Below are 7,169 nucleotides of genomic sequence, written 5' to 3' on the forward strand. Positions count from 1 at the left end.
GGCCAAACCAACCATGATGTTCTCGCACGACCCGTTTACTTTTTTTTTTCTTTTCATTAGAGATATACATTTGTATTATATAATATGAAATCGAGTGAATCGTAAACGAGGCTTTTTATTGATATCGATATTATATGAAACGACGAACGTCAATTTTTTTTTATTCATCTTTTTGTTATTCATTTAGACAAAAGAAAAAGAAAAAGAAAAAAAAAATACAGACGGAAATGAAGCCGTATGAATTTCAAAGGAAAAAAAAATATAAAGAGAAAAAAAAAAAAAATACATTCGGTCTTGAAGTCCCATTGTAAAAACACGTGTCAAATCGGACTTCATTATTTTTTACGTTGACATAAGAAAAAGTTTTGAACCCATAATCGTTCTCGACAAAAGATATAGCAAGGAGCACATGCTGTGCGCGTTGGAAAGAAGGAAGTGTTGCAAATGTTACCGTCCGCTACTGACCAATACCAGAGGTAGTAAAAGGATTTATTACGGATGTTCTTTCGGTATCCGGTACCGTTAGGAACCAATAGGGACAAGGAAAACTGGCTGTTGCCAACCTAGGAGGATAAATATGCCATTTAACCGTACCTTCTCAGGTATCTGAGCAAAAGCCTATTTTAAAAGTTCTTTTCGAAGACTATAAACCAACCTAACTGTGATGTCCCATTTACTTCAATTTTACGAAACTTAACACAAGCATTAAAGTAACGCTTAAATTCAAGTAATATCAAATTAAAATGTATTTCATTTAGTATACGACAGAACATAAAGTGTATGTAATGGAGTGCTTTGAAAAATATAAAAGAAATAGCTATTTAAAAATTTGAGAAATAAGACCTTGGAATATTATGGGAAAATTTAGAAAGTGAAGGGTCAGATCTGACTAATTTAAGATAATAAATATTAACAAAAGATATAACTATTAACAAAAAGTATAACAAAGGTATACAAATGTAAATTTATGACCTAATGATAACAATCGTATAATGTTATTTAGAAAGTACTTATAAAATTTCGACTCATAATCTGGACCTACGTAAGTATTTTCAAAAATTAAAGATTTGACATTTATAGAATTGATGGCTTTTTATCGTAATCATTGTTTTCATCGCTTTATATAAGAATAAAATTATACAATTATCTGATAAATATGGTATTCCGTTGGAAATATAGAAATTTTTATTTGGAATTGGATTTATAAAAAAAAAAAAAAAAAAAAAAAATAAAAGAAGAAGAGGAGAAATCTCAGGATAGAAATGTGAACGTGTCCAATGACATTAGAAACGACAAATTTTCTTCCAACGAAGATAGACGCTGGTTGACCTTGCGTTCGCGGTCATCCACCATCCGGTTATTCGCACGGTAGTGACGGATAAGAGGAACACAGAGATAGAGAAGGGCGTGGAGACGCGCATGCTCGAATCAACTTAGCCACCTCCTTCGTTTCCATCTTTCCCTATTCATCGTCTTTTTAATGGACCAACATATTTATCCTTGTCAGTAAGATTGCGAGTCGACATAAATATCTAAAACTAATTTCTAACATCGTATTTTAGCTGAACCATTGGGATAATCATATTTTTGTAACCCTTCGAGAACTTCCATTGAAAGTTATAATATCGCGTATAATTAAATTTAATAACAAAAATCCACGAAGCTTCATCGTAATCGTATCTTTTCATATAGGGAAAATTTGAAAGAAAACTCTCCCACTAGAAATTCCATCGAGCTTTTATTTATACGATCTTTGCTAAATCGACCGTCTGACGTCGTTTGTTTCTCACCGTGATCGAGTTTCATAGGAAATCAAGAGTAATAAAATCGATTGGTTACCCGTATACGCATAAACGTTTATTCGAAAAGCCTTGCCTTCGTTATTAAAGCCAAATAAAAAGATTCGTTTAAAAGATCTCCGAATGAAAAAATTAAATTCCTAAAAGGATATAAAGATATATGAAAAATGATCCATACATCATCTATATTTATCTCATTTTCATTGATACCTATAATTAATTCCTTCTTTCTATTAATCACATTGATTTAATTCGTTTAAGAAATTTAAATTATTGCAAAAAAAAAATGAAAAAGTTTGTAGAAAAAGATGTAAGTTTTTCCTCTGGCACGTTGAACAATAATGAAGGAGAAAGACAAGTAGAAAAAGAAGATGGCGAAGAAGGGCCGAATAGAAAGAAACGTTTTCTGTCTCTCTACGATCCATTGCCACGTCTGTCCACGTTTGGCCATGTCTTTACAGTAATGTCAAAGATGCGTTTCGAATAATCCATCAACCAATCCACGCTCTATCTCTCTCGTTCTCTCTACTACTACTACTATTACTACTACTACTATGACTGTCAGCTACTATTACTGCTGTCTCTTTTCTTCTGCAACCTCGTCAAGATTTACTGTCAGATAGTTCCCTTCGGCACCGAAAAGGGATGTAATCCTGTGGGATTTATTCTCTTGAATCAACTCTCTTTGAACGTCCACGGTCCTCACACTGCTCCATAGAAAAGAAGGTACGCATCAATCGATAGGATCTTCTTCTATGGATCGCTAAAATTCGTAAGGTTCTTTAATATTTTCTTTTTTTTTTTTCTTGATGAGTAAAACGAAAAGAGAGAGAGAAAGAGAGAGAGAGAGAGAGAGAGAGAGAGAGAGAGAAAAGATAGAATTGACTCACGGCCGATCTCGAACTCGGGCCTTCTTACTCGCTAGCAGAATATCGTGTTTCCGGGCAGAAGCACGAACGGAGGCTCGCCCTTGAGAAGGCAAGAATGTAAATACGTTGCTAAAAATACGAACGTCTTCCTTCGTCGAAGTTTCTTCCCATAACGATTAGCACGTTCGTACGTACATATGTACATATGTACACCTGTTTAAATGTACAACCGATATTACGAAATTAAGTCGTATCGTCAATTGATACTTTAACCTCGTTTTATTCCTTTGTTTTTTTTTTTTCTTCTTTTTCTTCTTCTCCTTTTTTTTCCTTTTTTTTCTTTTTTTTTTTTTTTTTTTTTTTTTTTTTTTCTTTTGCTTTTCGCCTTTCATTTTTTTTCTTACAATCTTCTTTTAACAAACTTCAAAGAATATTATTTATTCTTCCGATCCAGGGAATATCTGAGAGAATTTTTTTTTTTTTTTTTTTTTTTTTTTTTTTTTTTTTTTTTCTTTTTTTTAATGATAAATAAAGGAAAGTTTTAACAATAGGCCCACGTCGAATAACTAACATAAACCAGGTACTCCTGTCGAGTCAAGTTTTCACAGGTGCGATTTTCGAAAAGGCTAAAAGAGTTCCGGTAGATTTTTGAGATTCCCTGAAACCAGCCTCGACCATCGTTATTGCCGATTTACGACCTCGGGGAATTCTATTCTATCGGGGAAAATTATAAAAATCAAAATTAATAGTAAAAGTATCATTTTTATTTAATACGTCAATTAGACATAGGATACTTGAGAGAGTAATATTTCATTTCTTATTATTTTTTAATTTATTTAATTTTTGTACGATAATAAATGAAAAAGAAATAAAAAATAAAAGAAATAATTAAAAAAAAAAAAGAAAAAAAAGAAAAGAAAAAAAATAGCTATAAGTTAACATTAATCCAATGACTCTGTTTTCTGTCATGTCGACAATTGGATTTAATTGAGTCCTTTGATGTAAATCAAATCATTTGATTCGTTCGAAATTATACTCTTATTCGTACCTCGATATTCGTGTTTCGTATTTCAGCTGATTTTCATGAAACAACGGTAACGTTTTACTGGTGAAAAACGTCGAAAAATTATCGTCGTACGTAACTTTCTTTCTAAAAGTCAGATTTATGGGAGATTAGCGATAAAAGATTCGTGAATGCTTGTTGGGAAGGGGACAACCGTTTTGCGACCTTTGAAACTGGATCGATCTCCAGCGCTATCAAGTTTCAAACTGACTTTTTAGGACCAGAATGCGCCGCGCGGTGCTTCCGAACGAGCTAGCCGAGTGTGAACTGTCAGGGGTGATCTGCCTCCGCAAGTTTTCCTCCGACTTCTCGTAAGTTTACCGCCGTAACTCGTCTCTCTCTCTCTCTCTCTCTCTCTTTCTCTCTCTCTTTCTCTCTCTCTCTCTCTGTCTCTCTCTCACTGTCCTTTACCATTCCACGGGCAAAAGATTTGAGCTCAGGATTTAGCTCGTTTTTTTCGGTAATTGTAAATCGTCAGGATTTTTCAAGAATAAAAAAGCAAATTTCGTCCACGCTCGATTTACATTATTATCGTCGTAACGATTATTATCGTATTACATTGTTATCGTCATATCCATATTTCATACTTGGTCAAGTTTAACGATGAAATGGTAGGACGAAAATTTCGTCGAGATTTTGACAAAAATTATTCTAACACGAACTATTAGTTCCTATGTTAGATTTTCTTTATTTATTATGTTTCGATCGAATCTTTATAAGAAATTCTATTACTTATTTATTTATTGACTTTTTTTACTTTTTATTTTATTTTTTTTATTTTTCTTGTAATTTAGACGAATGTAGAAAAATTTTGTCTCTTTCTTAAGACGTGAAATAAACCCTTCGAAAATTACATATAACTTTCACCACAAGTAACAGATCGAAAGATCAACCGTCGAACGTTCTATTTGACCTCTAGCTGCTTATCGACCTCCGTAGTAGTCCCCTTTTTTTTCCTCTTCTCGGGCTCACAATGCTATACTACGGACTTTTTTTTTTCAACGTGATATCTACTATCTATGCATAACTAACCTAATGGTCTACAAGATACAAGCGAGCTTCGATTGCACGAGTAGCTCCAAAAAGAAGTATAACTGTCCGTATTGTCTTTATATTTTCAACTTGGTTATTTATTATCATTGATAATATGCAGAGAAATATTTACATAATAAATTCATAATTTAGTCTGTGACATTTGTTCCTGCATACAGAAATATATAGTTTGCAAGTCGTGTAAAGTATCGGGAACATCAATCTTTTTCCCCGACCAACGGTGAATTATTCCGATTGTCATTAATAGATAATATATCATTATTTTTCTTCCTTGATTTTTGTAGAAACTATCGAAAAATTAAATAACAATTTTTATCGGCCTCTTACGTGTTATTCAAGATATTTACTGACAAAGCAGGTAAAAGATCAGTCAACTAAGGGTTTAGGGATACAAACAATAAGCTATGACTCATAGTGATTTAAACAATATCCTATTGAATTTAACAAAACAGTTAGGACAGGTCATTTCCAATTGTTACAAGGTATAATATTCTTAAGATAAAAAAAGGTCTAACGACATAAAGAATATTTAAAAAAATCTTCAGCAAATTCCTTTGGACCGAGTTAAAGAAATAAAATCTTTCATGGTTTTATATTGTGTTTTATTATCAGTCATAAATATTTTTCAAACTTTTATCAAATTATATCGTATCTTAGAAGCTTTTATAAATTATTATTTAAATATAACGAATAATAAAAATACAATGGCATTTAAATGACAGCGTAAGATTTATTTGAACTTTCGAATATATCATAAAAATTATCGACAAATAAAAAAAGGAGAAAGAAATATGAAAGAAGAAGAAAAAAGAAAAAAAAAAAAAAAAGAAAAGAAAAGAAAAAAAAAGAAAGAAAAAGAAAAAGAATAAGAAAATATCATTCCATGTGAGAATGAACGCGTAGGAGATACGATTTCGCAACATTCCGTAGTCAGCTTTCTCGTGGGCGTCGAACACACTCGTCAATTGTTCAGTGGCGCCTCCTTCGCGCGTCGCTCGAACCCGTCGCTTCGATGCGCAAGTACCGCGTCGGACCGCAGTGCGCACTTTCTAGTAGGCCACGCCAGAAAGTAGTCCCGTGCAACAAATGGACACGAAAAATCTCTCGAAGTACATTAAGACACTCGCCGATATTACTTAATACGATCTCCTGCAAGCTCCTACGAATAAACGAACATGAATTTTTCCATCGTGTTAACATAATTTTTGTAAAAAGTTGAACATTATGGAAGAGAGCCCTGGCGGGCGCGGCCCCCCACGCGGCATATACAGGGCCGTACTATGCAATTTGAATGATAGAGTATCCTCGTAGATTTATTTATTTAAAAGAAAATTTTTTCTTCAATAACAAAATTTATACGTTTTAATAATAAAACGATACAATTATAATCTATCGATCTGTTTTATTTATTTAATGATAAAATATATTTAATATACTTGTATTTATATATATATATATATATATATATATATATATATATATAATTTTATATATACTTTGTATAACAATTTTTTATTTTTTATATAATTATTTTATATATTATTTTTAATTTATATATATTATCTATGTATATTATATATATATATATATAAAATTTTAGATAGAATAGAATACATGCATTTCTCTATACATTACGGAGGCCATATAATAGTCGAGTAGTCGTTAAGAGAAGGATGGTATATGCGCGATTCGCAATATTACAACATCGACTGCAACACGCTGAAGGTACGGCGGACACCTGACATATTAGAAACGGACATGGAATGTCGCTCGGTTATACGTTATGTACTCACAGTGTTTCATCTTTGAAGAATTTGAATCATCATTTAATCTTCCTAACATCAAAATATCTTCATTTATTATATATATTAATCCTCAAGATTCGAAAAATACATGAACGAGTAAGTATCTAGATAAATATATTCGTAAACGTACTTTTTACACATTGACATTTTTTTTCTTATATTTAATAATACGTAGATCCGATTTCCTCAACGAAATATTGAAAAGATATTTCATATATATTCATACATACACATATACACACACACATACATATATATATATATATATATATAGATTAGAAGGCAGTGGAAGTGACATAACGGAAGGCTATCTCAAGCGCGCTTTCCTCGTCGACTCGGATTGCACAATGTTATGTGTCAAGGGCTAAGCCGTTCGCGCGCATACGTTTGTGAAAAAAATGATAACTCATTTTGTTGCGCGTGCATGCAAATGATCTTATGATAATAACGATGCTCGATATCGTATAGATAAATGTATAGATATACATTTCTCCAACTTTTTCACTTTTTAACAAGTTCTTCTTTCATTTTTTACAATCAAAATATTTAGTTAATATATCAAATAAATTTCTTTTACAAT

The 7,169-nt window shown here is 32.0% G+C and overlaps 1 long non-coding RNA gene across 1 annotated transcript; it reads right to left on the reverse strand.

Annotated features, from left to right (window-relative positions):
• Positions 1–1,171: 1,171 nt before the first annotated feature.
• On the reverse strand, positions 1,172–3,048 carry LOC124946354. The gene is made up of 2 exons (XR_007100016.1): positions 2,690–3,048; positions 1,172–2,562 (listed from the first exon to the last, which is right to left on the reverse strand). It is a non-coding gene; the product is annotated as an uncharacterized LOC124946354 (long non-coding RNA).
• Between the last annotated feature and the right edge of the window lie 4,121 nt (positions 3,049–7,169).

The sequence above is a fragment of the Vespa velutina genome, chromosome 1 (assembly GCF_912470025.1).
Source record: "Vespa velutina chromosome 1, iVesVel2.1, whole genome shotgun sequence".
Lineage (NCBI taxonomy): Eukaryota > Metazoa > Arthropoda > Insecta > Hymenoptera > Vespidae > Vespa > Vespa velutina.